Below are 17529 nucleotides of genomic sequence, written 5' to 3'. Positions count from 1 at the left end.
TAATAATTCAGATCTTTGCAGAGAGGGAGATAAAAGGGGCAACAAGTGTAGCAGAAGGAAATTAATTTAAAAATTCCATTGAATAGTCATAGACTGTTGTTGCAACGTTCATCGAGATCTGCTATTCAATCAGAATGTCAAGGATTAGTGTGGAACTCAGCTGAATTGGTGGGATTTCTTCCCTTTCCCCTCTCATATCTGCTCATTAATACACTTGGCTACCATCTGCATTACAATTACAATGCTTTTCATCTTAGGCCCTGTCTTACTATGGTTTAGTTAAGTTCATGACACTCTCACTCAATGCAATTATGACTAGAGGTATCTGGAAAACAGATTTTCCATCCTGTGGAAAATTTATAACTTCTTTTTGTCTCAAATTGGGAAACAAAGCCAAAATTCCATTTTCCCTCCATGAAATAGAATTCCAAAAAATTGTTGTTTTGCATCAGTTGAAACATTTTGTTTAGGTTTTGTCCATTTATAAATTTCTTAATATAAAATAAAATTTTTGAAATGAAAAGTTTTAAAATAAAAAATCAAAATTCTTGTTCATTTTTTTAAACAAAATTTTGTCAAAATTGATATGGTTTAATGAAAAATGTTGGTTTTGTTGAAACATCATTTTTGCACATAAAAATTTCCAGATCAGCTCTGGTTGCGACAAACACATTGAGTTGTTTTCCTACAGCAACTTTTTCAACAGCACAGCCATGAGTCAACCGACTATACCAACCATTCTGTCTAACTGTATGTAGCAGTGCATTCCGGGAAATTCCAGACAGCAATCCAGTAGAACCACACAGGGAATGGAGTGGCCAGAGAATCTGCACAGACAGTTTGGCAATACATTCTGGAAAGAGACCCTGAAGGAATGAAGACTGGAAAGACCAGTTACGCAGGCATGAGTACCCTTGATGTTGCCAAAGAGCAGTGTGCTGAACCAGTTGCAGGAAGACAAGTATGTGCCAGTGACAGATTTTTTCCCCTTCTCTCTGGTCTTGCTGCCAGAGACGCAGAGGAACATCAAGCAGATTTCCTGGCCGAACTCATGCTGTCACCCAAGGAAATGAAGCGTAAGCCACCCCCTCTTTGTTTACCTTGTTCATAGGACAGGAAGTTTCAGTTGATTGCGGTGATGATGAGCAAACCTTTAAAGGTCTGGAGCTTGGGTTCACCTTGGCTGATGCTGATGATTATAATAATTGTGCTTTGCGGAACGGTGCCACTGTCTGCCTATGGCAGCTGAGGACCACAGGAGCAAGGGCCATATTTTAAACGCTATTTAGTTGTCTAACTCCCACTGAAATCAATGGGAGTTAGGAGCCTAAGTACCTGCTCATCTCTGTCCGTAAGTGACTTGCCTGAGCTGAGAATGGAATCCAGAACCCCTGATTCCCGATCCTATACTCTAACCTAGACAGTGTTTTCTCTCCAGTTATGGGAGTTTGTGTGAATCTTATTCTCCAACATCTGCAAACTTTGGGCTGGACAGAGCACAATCACTAGTTTTCATGCACGTCCACCAGTGGTCTAAGGTGGACTTATAGTCACATTTTTCAGTTTGTTACAGTGCTACCTGGTAACTGGAAATGAGGGCTAAACAATGTATCTAGGCTGTTCAATTTGTCTTTGGTTCAAAAAATGGGTGAGGCTCAAGAAAGAGCTGATATTATTTGAACTAATTCACTCTGTCTACTTCCACCAAGATCTTATGTATATATATTTAGATAGTGCTTTTCAAGTATAGATTTCAAAGCACTTTACAAAGGAAGGTGATATTGTCCCACATAGAGAAACTGAGGCACAGAGAAGTGATGTCAGCTGCCCAAGAACAAACAAAAATCAGTGGCAGAGATGGGGGGATAACTCAGGTCTTTTGACTCCCAATCTGGTGGTCACTTGGCCTCCCCCACTTAGTTTGTTAATTGGAGATGGGAATGAGATGCAAAATTTAGATCCAGATTCTGATCTCACCAAACACATAGTGATAGAACAATACCACCTAGCTTTTGTGTGGTGCTTTTCATCAGTAGTTCTCAGCACACTTTACAAAGGAAGTAAGCATCATTATTCCCATTTTACTGACAGAGAAACTGAGGCACTGATAGGTGAAGTGAATAGTCCAAGGCCACCCAGCAGGCCAGTGGCAGAGATGGGAATGCAACATAGGTCTCTTGAGTCCCAGTCCAGTGCTCTATCCAATAGGCTAAAGTGACTGGACCTGAGGATGTGGCTTGCACCCATCTCTATCTCTTGCCATATAACTCCAAAATCATTACAGCAAAGTGCTTAATTTTTACAGTAGTGATCAGTTTTGGCATACGGATACTTAATTTTGTTGTCGAGTATCAATCATCAGGAATTATTAGGTGAGAAGAAAAATATACGTGTTATAAAATGCTTACAGTTTATCCAAGTGTCAAATCTACCCTATTTTAGGGCAGTTGTCAAGCAATGCAATGAACACTTCTTATTTTCAGAATCCATTTTTTCTTTCTTTCTTGGAAGGAGAAGAAGAAACACTCTCTACTTTGCTGCCCAAGATATTGTAGTTTGCCAAGGAGATTCTGTTTCTTGACCCAGTGAACTAAATATGTAAGGCTGATTTAGATTCTGTGTCCATTCCATTCTGGGTCAATGTTTCTCCTCTTTCACTGCAATCCACTGTTCAGCTGTATACACAGCTGACACCCAGCAGGGAAATTTTTAGAGGCTACATCCGGAGCTGGTATAGATCGGGGTAGCTCCATTGACTTCAGAAAAGCTATCTTAATTTACAGCAGCTTTGGGGGAGGAGGGGTTATTTTGGAGGACAGCACCCTGTATATATTAGGCTGACCTGCAGAGAATCCATGATAATATCAGCTTTTTGTGTCACTTGCACCTTTTGCCTTCCCAGAGCTGCCTCTGAAAGCAAGAGTAAATAAAACAATGGAAAATAACGCTGTGAATGACCTCTTCAGACGCTCCTCATTTCTGATGGCTGCTGCTGTTCGTAATATATACACACATACTATATTATCTGTCTAGTAGTCCAGGGACCCTCGAGGGGATTTTCCTTCTGTAAAGGAGGTATATTTTCAGTTATAAACAGGTTCAAAATGTGACTTTTGTTGCTCTTGAAGTTTCACCCATCATAGCTTAGCGACTTTTCTCAGAGGACGATAGAGGGGAGTTGGGACCAATCCTGCTCATGCAGCTGGTAAGGGAAAAGCTCCCATTGATTTCAGTGGCAGTGGGCCCAATAGAAGACAAGTCCTTGATTCCAGCTTTTTAATGAAGCTCGTGACATGCCAGCAAATGAAATCTCAGGAGTTAGTAAGAAAAAGTGCTAGTTTTGTTGCAATAGGGGGAAAAACTCAGGTGTAGGGGGAGGAAAGACCTTTTTCTTCTGGCTTTGTGATGATTTCTGCAGAAGGAGTAGAAAGGCTGATCCTTTTTCCAAATGAGCTCAGAAAAGAGAGTCAGCGCAAGTATTTGCACATTGAAATTACAAACAATTTGCATAGGTTTGGCTAATCTTTCTGAAATTAAATCTCTTCCTTAAACCAGACTCTGTTTATTTTGTCTAATCTGGTAGTCACTAGATCCAGGGAATTTTCTCTCCCTTCTTTCTCAGAAGGTGACTGGGAACCTGAAATGCTCTATTGTTCTACTGGGCACAGTGTTCGCTGGCAAGTTTACTGATTGCTTTGAGATAGCAAAATCCTATCCATGAGCTAAACTCCCTGGTAGGTTAGACTGAGCATATGGGTCATGGGCTCAGTTTTGAGGACGGTCCAGGGGTTTCATGGCTGGAAACGTGGATTAATAGATGACAAAGGACATAGTAGAATGGGGAGAGACAGGGAAGGTCACAGCCCAGTGACTAGTAGATGTGGCCACTTTGCAAACGGACCGTGGTATAATTCTGCATGATGGCAGGTGACTCTGTGCCTGAGAGGCCCTGGCCTGCAGAGTCAGTGTAGTATGGTACGCGTTGGGAACCAGACTAAAAAGTGCACTGGAAGAGCTATAGGCCTAGTTTAAGGCTGTGGTAAGATAAGCCGAGGGTTAAACCACTAGTGCACCTAAGGATTTAGCCACTGATTTCATTGAATCTGGTCCTCCTCTTATTGATGTTAAAGACAGAGCTCTCCTTGATTTCTGTGGGAGCAGGATCATGTCCAGTGGGAGGGGAGGGCACGCAAGGCCACATAATCCATTCATCCCTGCACTGATGCACTGAAGGGAGGTGGCTTGTGTCTCCCCTATTCTAAGTTGCCCTTTCCGCTGCCATAGCCTGAGTGTGTTAACCACAATGGGGAATCGGTGCAGTACAGGACCACTTTAGCCACACCACCTCCTGCACTTGGTCCCTGCCTGACTCATCTGGCCTACCCCCTATGTACTCCCCATTCACCCCTTGCAGCGGTGGTGGAGCAGAGCTGGCACAGCTCCCTATGCCAGAGAGAATTCACCAGGGGGGCACGTGGCTGCTTTGAGGTTACTTGACACTGGCAGCAGGGTGAGCCGAAAGCCTTATATAGCCTCTCATATCTGCAACTTTTTCACGTGCAGTAGGGCCTCTTGGCATCTCAAACCTTATCTTTGAGTCGCAAACCATTGCAAAACCAACAAACCATAGCATAGCCCTTTCTACATCCTTAATAGCTCCTTTCTCCGCGGTGAAGAACAGAATGTTTGTTTTTCTCCACATGGGCTGAAATTGACAAGCTTTGTTGCTGTGATGGTTTCTATCAGGTGGCTGTGCCTCCATTTGAAGAAACATATTGTTGGAGTAATTTCTTTAATGTTGCAGAAAGGTATTAAATTGTTTGGTAACACTTGGCCTAAATTCAATTTTTTCTGCATGTCTCTCTCTGTATATTCCAAACCCCACAGTCTCGGGTTCTGCCTACAATTAAATTACCTTCTTTTTGAGAATCTCCCTGATGAGTTCTGAACTAGGCTTGGTGGGTTGTGAATGTCTGTGCTTTTTATTATATGGCCTGTGTTCTAAAAATGATTTGCTGCTGTTGGTTTTGTTTTAATGATGATTGTGATAGAAATTTTGTCTTCAATGAATTTGTCAGGAGGAAATTCTGAGCTACTCTGCGTTTACCATTCCTACTAAAAAAAAAAAAAAAAAGACAATAACACAGGCATCTGACTGCCCAGCTCAGAATGAGTCAAGTGTTGCAATAGAGGCAGTGCTCGTGAAAATATATCTAATAGCAGTGCCTCCTCATTCAAGTCTTTTCTATGTTGTTCTATGATCTCTGATTAACAGGTGAGAGACTCATCACAGACTTCAGACAGATGAAGTGTGATGTGTATGGTAAAGTGGCCACAGTTTGTGCATCTGATCAGTGAGCCACAAGGAAAAACTGTACCCCACCTTAACCATTGTAGTTTTGGCTGGGCAGATCAACTAGGGGGCACAAGGAAGTAATATCACAGAAAGCTTAAAATAAGTCTGGTTAAATTCTTTCCTCTGGTGAGCAGCCTTCCCTAATTTTGTCTCCATTCAGTCTTGCTCCCTATACACTTGCCTTATTAATCCATTTCTCTCCTTCTTTCACTCTTGGCTATGTGCTTCTTGGTGGCCAGACACTGGTGATGATTTAGGTAGTGTGATGGGGCAAGGCCAGATGGCTACAGTAAAGTACTGAGAAACAGGTATGTTAGCCCCAGGCTAAACAAATCCCTAGGACCGTGGTAACCAAATGGCAGTTGCTCCAGGTTAATCAAGGCACCTGGGGCCAATTAAGATCTTTCTAGAAGGCAGTAGAGATAGTTACTTTAATTAGAACACCTGCAGCCAATCAAGGCAGGCTAATCAGGGCACCTGGGTTTAAAAAGGAGCTCACTCCAGCCAGGCAGGGAGGAGCCAGAGGAGAAGGAGCAAGAAGCTGAGAGTGTACTGCTGGAGGATTGAGGAGAACAAGCGTTATCAGACACCAGGAGGAAGGTCCTGTGGTGAGGATAAAGAAGGTGTTTGGAGGAGGCCATGGGGAAGTAGCCCAGGGAGTTGTAGCTGTCATGCAGCTGGTACAGGAGGCACTATAGACAGCTGCGATCCACAGACCCCTGGGCTGGAACCCGGAGTAGAGGGCGGGCCTGGGTTCCCCCCAAACCTCCCAACTCCTGATCAGACACAGGAAGAGCTGAGCCAGACTGTGGGTTCCACAAGAGGGGGAAGATCACTGAGGTGAAGAAATCCACCAATAAGCGCAGGACCCACTAAGGTAGAGGAGGAACTTTGTCACAGTAGGTAGATATCCTGCTTCCTCAACTGGAACATGCACTTAATCCATCAAACAAATGATCAGTCATTCTTCTCCAAGTCCACCTCTCCAGTCTCTCCTCTGTTCTTATCTATAAACAACTCCCCCCTTTCTCCCTTTTTTTCTTTTGCTGTCCCCTCTGAACTTTGAGCAGATTCTGTATTTTTTAAAATCTTAGCTTATTTAGATTTTAAGCTGACTGGGGCAGAGAACTATTTGTGCAAAGGATGCCATGTAATTTTATGGCACTATATACGTATTTTATAATAATAGTCAATTTTTGACTTGTATGCCTTCGAGGTTTCTGTCTGCCACATTCCCTTGCATCATCATCTTCTCATGTCTGTTCGCAGTCACAGTATTCTCTGGCTTCATTTGAATTTTGGAATAAGTCTGTGTGATCATTGTGCTCAGATAGGCTTTTCATAACTAAATCCAAGGCTTCTAAAGTTCTGGATGTGGCTATGGGGACTCAGTGGCTCTAATCATTCTAATTTCACGCCACCTGAGAGAGGCATCCAGGTAATCACTTTTGAAGCTTATGGATCAGGATTTTTCTAATTCCTAATTTAGTCTGTGGAACTCTAGTGGGGTTCAGACAGGGTTCTTAGGAAGCAGGTCTGAGCACATGCAAAATGGGCATTTGCAATAGGTATTGGTAATGCTTAATTAGTATTTTTTTCAGAGAAAGAACGTTGCTTCAGAGATACCTCTGGAGATAAATACACATAGTGTGCATGCCTCTGTGTGTGATAAACTTAACGAGTTCTGCAGTGTAAAATCTTGACGATCCTGTTACAACGCCACATATTTAAAGTGACAACTCCTTTATTTTTTTTTCTCTGCCTTAAATGAAGATTCAGCCTGCAAAGCCAATAAGTTTCAACCTGGTATTGGAAAATGATGCATTTTGCATTTATATCAGACCAGCCTTTTCTGGAAACTGAGCCCATGCTTACTCAAAGACATGTTAGACAAACTAAGGGTGAGTTTTCAGTTTGTAATGAAGCCTGAAAGCAAGAAAGTTTAGGATAATTTTGGGTCTCAGTGTGAATGGTCTGTGAAGGTCTAATGATAACCTTCTGATCTTCTCTGATTTTTTTTAAAAAAAGAAAGAAATTATCTTCCCAAATAATGAGAGCACTTGTGTCAATACAGTGCACATGAGGACTTTCTCAACTGGAAAGCAGTCCAATAGGGTTTGTGTTACCATATGTCACTTCATCTGATAGCCTTATCTGAAGCTGAAATGTCCCACTGTGGGTTACTGTCTGTGTTCTAGAATCCCTCATTCTGGAACCTATGTCCAGAAGTTTCAGACTGTATCCTCCTGAGTTAGCTTAGCAACCCCAGAATGACTTATAGATTGCTGCAACTCCTCATTCAGAAACAGTAAAAAATGAGGACTGAAGCTGTTGCAGCAGAGCTGACATTGTCTTTGGTTCAGTTTGCTGATGTTGTTTTTCTTCTCACTGGAAGAATGAAATCAGCTCGTGGCTAGTCAAGTAAAAGTCATAAGAACACAAGAATGGCCATAATGGGGTCTGTCTAGCCTAGTATCCTGTCTTCTGTCAGTGACTGGCTCCAAATGCTTCAGAGGGAATGAACAGAACAGGGCAATTTATCACGTAATCCTTCCCGGATCGTCCAGTGCCAGCTTCTGACAGTCAGAGGTTTAGGGACCCTAGAGTAGGAGGTTGTCTCCCTGATCATTTTGGCTAATAGTCATTGATGGATCCACCCCCCATGAACTTATCTAATTCTTTTTTGAACCGTGTTATACTTCTGGCCTTCACAACATCCCCAGGCAACAAGTCTCACAGGTTGACTTTGTGTTGTGTAAAGAAGTATTTGCTTTTGTTTGTTTTAAACCTACTGCCTATTAATTCTATTAATATTGGTTCTTGTGGTAGGTGAAAGGGTAAATAACACTTCCCTATTCACTTTCTCCACACCATTCATGATTTTATAGACCTCTGTCAGATCCCCAGTCATCTCTTTTTTCTAAGAACAGTCCCAGTCTTTTTAATCTCTGCTTGTATGGAAGCTGTTCTGTACCAGTAATAATTTTCATTGCCCTGCTGTGTGTACCTTTTCTAATTCTAATATATCTTTTTTGTGATGTGGAGACCAAAACTGCATGCATTATTCAAGATGTGGGCATGCCAGGGATTTATACAGTGGCATTATGATATTTTCTGTCCTATTATCTATTCCTTTCCTAATGGTTCCTAGCATTCTGTTCGCTTTTTTTCACTGCTGCTGCTGCAAATAGAGCAGGTGTGGAGAGTTCTCTGAAACAAGATCTTGTTCTTGAGTGGGAATAGCTAATTTAGACTCCATCATTTTGTATATATAGTTGGGATTATGTTCTCCCAACCTTCATTGCTTTGCATTTATCCACATTGAATTTCAGCTGTCATTGTGTTGCCTAGTCACCTGATTTTGTGAGATCCCTTTTCGCCTCCTTGGACTTAACTATCTTGAGTGATTTTGTACCATCTGCACACCTCGCCACCTAACTATTTACCCCTTTTCCCCAATGATATATGCATATGTTGAACAGCACTGGTCCCAGTACAGATCTTTGGGGGATCTTGCTGTTTACCTCTCTCTACTGTGGAAACTGACCATTTATTCCTACCATTTGTTTCCTATCTTTTAACCAGTTACTGATCCAGAGACAACTTTTCTTCTTGTACCATGACTGCCTACTTTGCTTAAGAGCCTTTGGTAAGGGACCTTGTCAAGACTTTCTAAAAGTCAAAGTACACTATATCCATTGGATTACCCTCGTCCATGTATTTGTTGACCCCTCAAAGAATTGTAATAGATTGGTGAAGATCACTGTGACCGCCTTACTATGGAGTCACAGACAGTCCAGTCTACCCTGCCACCTAGTCAAGCTGGACTTAGTGATAAATGAACCCCCCACCCTGACACACAAAACCAACAAAAAGAGACCAGTCACTTATCTCAGGTCAGTTTGTACCTTAGATCTCACACCAAAGACAATATTGGCAGCCAATCCTGTTATCAACTAACTAAAGGTGTATTAACTAGGAAAAGGGAATAAGAGAGTTATTTACAGGTTAAAACAAGCAAGCATGTAAACTTAAGTGAGTTTCAGTCTGTGATTCCAAGGGTGACAGAGTTGAAGTAATCTGTTAATTTAAAATATCTTTCAGGGTTAACCATGCCATGCAGCACAGGGATGTTGCTTATGTTTAGGAATCTTTGCCTCAGAGTCCAGGTAGCATGAAAAAGATCCGGTTTCTCATTGTTAGGAGTTTTTATCCCCTTCACTTCAAAGTCCAAAATTAATGGGATGAGTTCATCCCTAGGTTGCCCCTTCCTGGAAGGAGTCAGGAGTGTAGGCAACAGGGCCTCTCTCCTTTGATCTGACACTACCTTGTTTTCCGTCAACAGGCCATCCTGCACGTTTTACCTGAATTAACGCTGCTTTTCCTGTTTGGTGAATTACACAATTATAGAGGTTTACAATGCAAATAGTCTATATATCTTTCTACCATGGGCTATGGAGGTTATAAATGAGATCAGTACATGTAGCATCCTATAAGCATAAGTCTAAACAAACACTAAACGCATTCTTATCAACTTGACATCTAATATCTATTTGGATAACACTGATGAATAGGTAAGCAAAACTGAACATAAGAAGGGCCATACTAGGTAAGACCAAAGGTCCATTTGGTCCAGTATCCTATTTTCTGACAGTGGCCAATGCCAGATGCCCCAGGGGGAATGAACAGAACAGGTAATCAAGTGATCCATCCCCTGTCGCCATTTCCAGCTTCTGCATTTCCAGTTATGCATTTGTAAGTGTGCAGTGAGGCCTAACACCTGCTCTGCCAGCATCACAATGATATGTTCCCAGTCAATATGAGGATACCTGAAATCCCCCATTATTACTGGGTTTTCAGTTTTTATGTGCTCTCTAATCTCCCTGAGCATTTCACAGTCACTGTCACCAGCCTGGTTAGGTGATCAGTAGTATATTTCTACTCCTATGTTTTTATTGTTGAAGCATAGAGTTTCAGTTTGATTCATTTAAGCTTTTTGTTACGTTTGACTCTCTGTATGTCTGACTTTCACCTATAGCCACTCCCCCACCAGTGCAACCTACCCTGTCATGTCTATATATTTTGTACCCTGGTATTACCATTGATTATCATTGTTCCACCCAAGTTTCTGTGATGCCAATTATATCAATATTATTTAATACGTGGTACTCAAGTTCACCCATCTTAGTATTTAGACTTCCTGCATTTGTATACAAGCACTTAGAAAATTTGTCAATATTTAGTTGTCTGCCTTCATGTGATGTAATTGAATGGGACTCTGCTTTGTTTGACCGTTCATCTTCCGTTCCTACCAGTACTTTACCCCTGCAAATCTTGCCTTAAGTTAGGGGTGCAAACCAAATCCAGGCACTAATTTTGTTTTAAAATATTGCAGCCATTTGAATAATAGGCTTTATGGGATTATTGTATTATTTGTCCAGCAGGAGTGCCCAGAGACTCCAAACAAGATCAAAATCCTTTTGTGCTAGGTGCGTTAAGTACACATTGCAAGAGATGGTCCCTAGATAGGCAAGACAGACAAAGGAAGCATTATTGTTCATTTATTTATCCTTATTTATTACCCCCAGATGGAGAAGTGAGTCACAGAGGCTTGTCAAAGATCGTGTAGGGAGCCAGGAACTAAATCCAGGCTCCTGAGCACAAGTGCAGTAGAGCTGGTGAACATTTTTTGGCTAAAAGTTTTTCTAATGAGAAATGCAGATTCATTGTCAAACATTTCACAAATGTGTGTCAGTTTTGCCAAATTGTTTGTTTAGGGGGAAAAATGAAATGTTCTGTTCTGACATTTTCTAAATGAAATATTTCAGGTTTTTGGTTCAAAATGCCTTGTTTTGAATATTAATTTTATTTGGAAACTCTCAAAACCATTTAAAAATGTTTAGAATTGAAATGAAATGTTTCGCTTCGAGTCCAATGAGACATTTCCTTCGACCTCAAATAATTTTTTTTCAATTTTGTTAAATTGCCAGTGAGCCAAAAAAATCTGTTTGCCCAGCTCCACAGTCCAGTGCCTTAGGCGCAAGACCATCCTTTCTCCTTGATTCATATATAGTCCAAGCCTAGTGATAGGTTGACGTGAGGGCTCTGTATCTTTTAAGACTGGTTATATTTACCCACAGACACGCTTCCTCTGGTAACATATTTAACTTGTGTGAAATTCCATCCCATTTGCTTGTACTTCTTTATAGCTCGCACTCTTAATTTTCTGTTTGCCTCCTATGGCTCTCCAGAAGGCTTTGCTAAAGACATGCATGCCAAATTAAAGCCACGTTTTATTTAGATTTGAGCGTTTTACCACAGGCAATGCGATACATCAGAAATAAATGTTTGTACTTTGTACTAGGACATTAATAGGCCCAATCAAATCTTGATGGGACTATAAAAGCTTGTACTGCATGCACTGTTTTTTTAGTACACATCTGCTGTGTGTCTGAAAAAGATAGCCGTCTTCGCATACCTGTCTCCATATTAGCAGGATGTTTACCTAGGCTAGTGAGATATTGTCTGAATGGTTGGGATAGACAACCACAACTGCACTTATGAATCCCCTATAGCAGTCAGTACAATGGGGCCTTGTTTTGCCTTCTCTTAAGCAGTTGGGAGTTTTTCTGTATATGTAAGGACTCCGTTAACTGTCCTGTATTTTAGAAGGAGGGGAGAGTGCACTTGATGGCTTTTGGAATTGCTCCTATGGCATGCTCCAGTCAACATGGAAGCACACGTCACCAGCTATACAACTAAGTGAGCGCTGAGCAAATTCACAGGTTACTGTGACAAATATGGTGACATCCTGCAATAGCCTTAAGTTTGGACTTCAACAGTTCTTTAAACTTAAGTACTAAGTTTCTGCAAAAAGAACAAGAGGACTTGTGGCACCTTGGAGACTAACAAATTTCTTTGAGCCACAAGTCCTCCTGTTCTTTTTGCGGATACAGACTAACAGGGCTGCTACCTGGAAACCTGTTACTAAGTTTCTGTTAGTTACTGTTAAAAGCCAGTGTGGAAAAAAATACAGACATTGCCCCATATGTTTGAAATAATGTTAACTGCCCTAAAACAAATATGAAAGTCTCCAGCCTTTCTCATGAATTTAAATTCTGATCTGCTCTTGTCACAAACCATGGGCCCCAATCTTACTGTTGTGATTTAGGCAAAATTCCCCTAGAAATCACCAAGCAGTTTTGTTTAAGGAAGTACTGCAGGATCAGACCTACTGGCAAGACTGGAGGGTTCCTATTTCATTGCTGATTATTCCTCTAGGGCATTATAAGCTCTCTCCAAACTTGAGTCAAAACAAAACAAAAAGAAAAGTTTATAAACACAAGGAGGAAAATGTGTGATAAGAACAAAGCAGTAACCCTTCTCCATGAAGCGGGCCATAATAAACACATCTAAAGAAGTCCATAAAATGCTCTTTCAATTTAGTTTGGAAGACAACATGCCTTTTGTTTTTATGAACATGTGGCATTCCTGAAGCTTCCTGGCATGCCAGCAAAAAAATCAAATCAGACCACCACCTGCAACTTGCTAACAAATTGAATGCTCTCCAACAGTATGTCTCTTTCAAGATCCAGTGACATTGATTACAATGCATAATTAAACCAGACTCTGGAATTGTCACTTTCACTTAGGAGTAGATGAGTTTGAGATTTTTACCACATTCTAACTCACCTTTCTTAAAGGATAACCACACATACGTGGAAGGGCAAGGAAGGATAGTCTTGTTAAAATACTGGACTGAGAGAGAGGATATCTGAGTTCAGTCTCTACCTCTGCCTGAGAAGATGTGTGTTCAAGATCTGCCACGGACTTCATGCATCACATGGGGAAAATCACTTAGCACCTGATTCTGCTGCACTTACATTGAAGGTGATGGAACTACCCACAGAATGAGGTACTACTCAGCACAAGAGATCACTTAATACAAAGGTGAAGTTGATATTTTAGAATCTCTAAAAGTTTTAATAGTACCCACCTTTACAGTTGCTGTTCATCAGTGGATTGTAAAGTGCTTTACGAAGTAAGCAAGCATTGTTATCCTCATTTTACAGATGGGAAAACTAAGGCACAGAGTTGTAAAGAGAGTGCCAAAAGTCACCCAGCAGGCCAGTGTCAGAGCTGGGAATAGAATCAGCTCTCCTGAGTCTCACTCCTGGGCTCTAGCTACTAGGTAACACCACCTCCCTCTTTCATGGGGCGGTTTGAGGTGAAGGTTTGCACTGGCCTTTGCTTATAGATAGAGCGGTTGCCCATCTCTGTCTCCATTTATGTATCTATGAAGTAAGGACAAGGTTATTCATCTACATCACAGGGAGCTTGTGAGGCTTAATTAATGTATGTGAAGTGTTTTGAAATCTTCTGGTTAAAGCAGCGTTGTTATGGCCCTCTTTAATAGTTAGATTTTATGAAAAACTAAAGACAAACTCCATGAGAACTACAGCCAGATACTCAGTGAGTGTAAAACATCAAAGCTTAGACCTACTTACCATGGGGTCCACGCTACGCGATGTCGACGGGAGAGTGATCTGTGGTCAATTTAGTGGGTCTTCAATAGACCCGCTAAATCAACCACTGATGCATTGATCGCTGCTCATCGATCCCCGGTAAGTGTAGACAAGCCCTTAGTAAGACCAGGGGTCATTTTACTTGCTGTTAAAATTGTACCTGTTCTAGCACCAACATACAATAGTGACGTCAATAGTATTTAACTGGCTTTCGTTGCCACACATGAACTACAGACCTGTCCCTGTTCACTGGGGGCAGTTTGTTCCACATCTGCCTCCTGTGGGGGTTCTTACGTCTTTCTCTAAAACATCTAGTGGTGGCCACTGTTGGAGATGAGATACTGCATTATACAGAGCACAGGTTTGATCCTATCTGGCAACCCCTATGTTTATACAACAACACTGGACAGAGAGCCGTGGGCATTTGCAAACTCCTCTGCAAAACCTGTTTGCGTCTCAGTAGCAGAGGAGTGTCTGGAAGCAGCAAAACCAATTGGCGGACACCGTTTCCCCTGCTCTCCCAGTCTCTTGCTTTCTCTGACTCACTGCTTCGCTGCCTGCCCTTTTACTGAGCGGAGTTTATAGCCTCACTGTCACTGGTGTTCTTTTGCGAGGGGGTGGCAGTGGTAGTGCGTGTGTGGGGGGGGGGGGGGGGGGCGGGGGAGAGGGGCTGTAATTTCCAGCTGCAGGATGTAGGTCATTCGCCTTCCAGAGCTGGCATCCGACGCAAAAAATAACAATTTGTCCTATTGGAGCCCAGTATTTGCTCCCTCTACAACCTGCTGAGCACCTTAGACTCCTGCGGGGGAAAAACTACAGATCTAAGAGATGAGAGTGTGTTGCAAACTGGAAATCATAGAATATCAGGGTTGGAAGGGACCTCAGGAGAAGATCTAGTCCAACTGCCTGCTCAAAGCAGGACTAATCCCCAGACAGATTTTTGCCCCCAATCCTGAAATGGCCCTATCAGGAATTGAACTCACAATCCTGGGCTTAGCAGGCCAATGCTCAAACCAGTGAGCTATCCCTCCCCCCATGAGATGTATATTTTTAAAAGTGAGAGTAATGAACCATTGGAACAATTTACCAAGGCTTGTGTGGATTCTCCATCACTGACAATTTTTCAGTCAAGATTGGATGTTTTCCTAAAAGATCTGCTCTAGGAATTGTTTTGGGGAAGTTCTCTGGCCTGTATTATATAGCAGGTCTGACTAGATGATCTCAATGGTGCCTTCTGGCCTTGGAATCTCTGACTTCTCAAGCCCTTGGGTCTCGAATTCTTCCAGCACATGTGGTTGACAAAGCTCTTTTTTTTTTTTTTTTGAAAGCCAAGCCTCTGCTTTGTCTAAGCACTTGTAAAAATATTGACTGGCTTTCTCAAGTGCTTGGGCTGGCACGGCATTCCTGTCACCTCCCGCTCCCCCCACCCCACTTCACGTGAAAAGATGTGTGTGTTTTCATGTCCTCCACCTTGAGGTAAAGAGAGCTGGTTAGCCTGAAAGCTTGCAATGTCACTCTGGGGCTGTGTCTGTAAGCGCCCCATTTACTGCCAGGCTTTCTGTGCTCCTGAAGTATTTATTTAGGTATAATTAAAGCGGAGGAGGGGGGATGCAAATTGTTGCTGCCAGTAACTGGATCCCCAGAGAATCGCTTGAGCTGGAAGCACCAAGCAATGAGGTGAATAACAGATTGCTTCTCTGCAGTTAAGAGAGTCAGCCGAGGTGGTTGGCTCCCGGATTCACCTAGCTCCAGTATGAGCAGCCCCACTGCAAAGCCATATTTGATTTCCTGTTTCCTCACTAGTCCTGGGCCCTCCTGTATGTGTCTCTATGAAATCTGAGGCCTGAGTTAAATCTCGAGTGAAGACATACTGTCAGAAACGCCTCAGGGCCAGGAATGTTTTGCTCAATTGTAACGTGCCATGCATTCGCAAAGCATCCTAGAAAATTAATAGTCATTACACCATGTTCATGTACTTTTCTGCTAACTTGCTGAAACAATATCCCTAACAAAAGTCTCTCTCCAGACAGAAAGCTATGGAACATTTGTCTTTAGAGGTCAGATTATTGCTGGTACACATTCCCCATGAGTGTGAATTACCTTAAAAGTGAAGGAGGAGAGTGATCAGAAATTGATTAGTAACTGATTGTTGCTATCTTTGAAGGTTGGTATGGTAATGGGAAGAGTGACTATAGGATCCTGATTAATGAAGGACTAATTTTTTGTGCACTGAAACAGACTTCAGGGTTTAAAACCTTTTGTGGTTTAAAGGTCATGCTGTGTGTTCCTCTGTGTGAAATGAAATCAGGGCGAGATTGACATAAATACTATAGTATAGCATAATGAGTAGGGCCCACCCTTGGTAGGATGGGATCAGACTCTCAACTTTCATTTAAAAATAAATAGGATTCCTAGCCCTCATGGACTCAAAAGCTTGAAAACATGGTCCCACTGTAACTGATGCCTGAGTCTGCAGACAGCCTGAAACAGTAGCTCCAAGAGGTGTAAACTACCTCATTCATCTTAACTGAAACCTGCTACCAACCTCAGGCGCAGGAATGGGACGATAGTGTGGGGTTGCGACTACAGTTCCTGTTGCCTTAATTCAGCCCTGATTATGATTCTTTGAGGTGTCTGTATACCAGTGCCTTAGTAGGGTTATTTTGTGTCATAGACAGTATTATGTATCATGCATGTTATAGACTCATGTTTCATTACAATTTGTTCATATTGCTAGTCTTTCAGTAATGAGCAACTGTAGCTTGTGTTTAATAGAGCTAATAGAACAATAGAATTTCCTTGCCACAGGAAATGTCTATATCTCAGCATTTGTTTTCATCCCAAATTGGGCCAAAATGTCGTCATGTTGAAACTTTTCACAGGATGAAATGTTTAGAAAAACTTCAATTTGGAAAATGTAAAAATGTTTTTATTGATGTTTTCAACTGACTGATGTTGAAACTGAAGTTTTTTACTTAAAATTAAATGTTTTTTGTGTTTTGATTTTTCAGAAAGGAAAATTCAGCTGAATTTTCTCTTTTCTTGTGGAAAATTTTGATTTAGGCAAAACTCTATTTTCTGAGTGGAAAAAGTTTTGTCAGAAATTTTTCTTCCAGCCTTTGTGATTAATAATAAAGAGTGACTGGGATATTATTGTACCTTTTTAAGCTGGCTTCATTTTTACAGGTGCTGTACTTAGGCAGTCCACACCATTGTCTGGCAACATTAGTCTCTGTAATTCTGATATACATTATGCAATAAGGCCTAAAATAGTTTGTCCCATAATCATTACTAACAAGAATGATCATTCTGAAGCAAGTTGGAGGATGCATCCATCAAATTCAGTTACACCATAATGGAATCTAATGACAAGATAACAATCATCAGCAGGTAGGATCTGGGTTCATTTGCACACTGAAAATACATTGTGGCTACTAACATGGTTATATTTATTTATTCAAACTTCTTTTTCCCCTTCCCCCACTTGCTTTGATTTAAGTGACGGACACTAATTTAAGAAGTGACGTTGTGCATCCTAAAAAAATGCTTCCGAAAAAGATTAGTGGTTATGAAAGATGATGGGTGGATTGCACTGGAAACTGATGTTTTGTTTATTCACAGAAAAGAGGCCTTGATTCAGCAAAACGC

General features: G+C 41.6%; 1 protein-coding gene across 10 annotated transcripts in view; it reads left to right on the top strand.

Moving 5' to 3' along the window:
• RAP1GAP2 (RAP1 GTPase activating protein 2) overlaps window positions 1-17529 on the top strand; it is a 322912-nt gene that overhangs the window by 243970 nt on the left and 61413 nt on the right. The window contains exon 1 of one of the 10 annotated variants that reach the window (XM_050929156.1): window positions 13086-13271. The exons of the other annotated variants lie outside the window; for them this stretch is intronic. The gene's annotated coding sequence lies outside the window, so the exon portion shown is untranslated. Of the gene's footprint in view, window positions 1-13085; window positions 13272-17529 lie in introns of those variants that run through there. 10 annotated transcript variants of the gene reach the window in all.

Source organism: Gopherus flavomarginatus, chromosome 19 (assembly GCF_025201925.1).
Source record: "Gopherus flavomarginatus isolate rGopFla2 chromosome 19, rGopFla2.mat.asm, whole genome shotgun sequence".
Classification (NCBI taxonomy): Eukaryota; Metazoa; Chordata; order Testudines; family Testudinidae; genus Gopherus; species Gopherus flavomarginatus.
The sequence above is the reverse complement of the archived record's forward strand: the minus strand, read 5'-3'. Positions and strand labels throughout refer to the sequence as shown.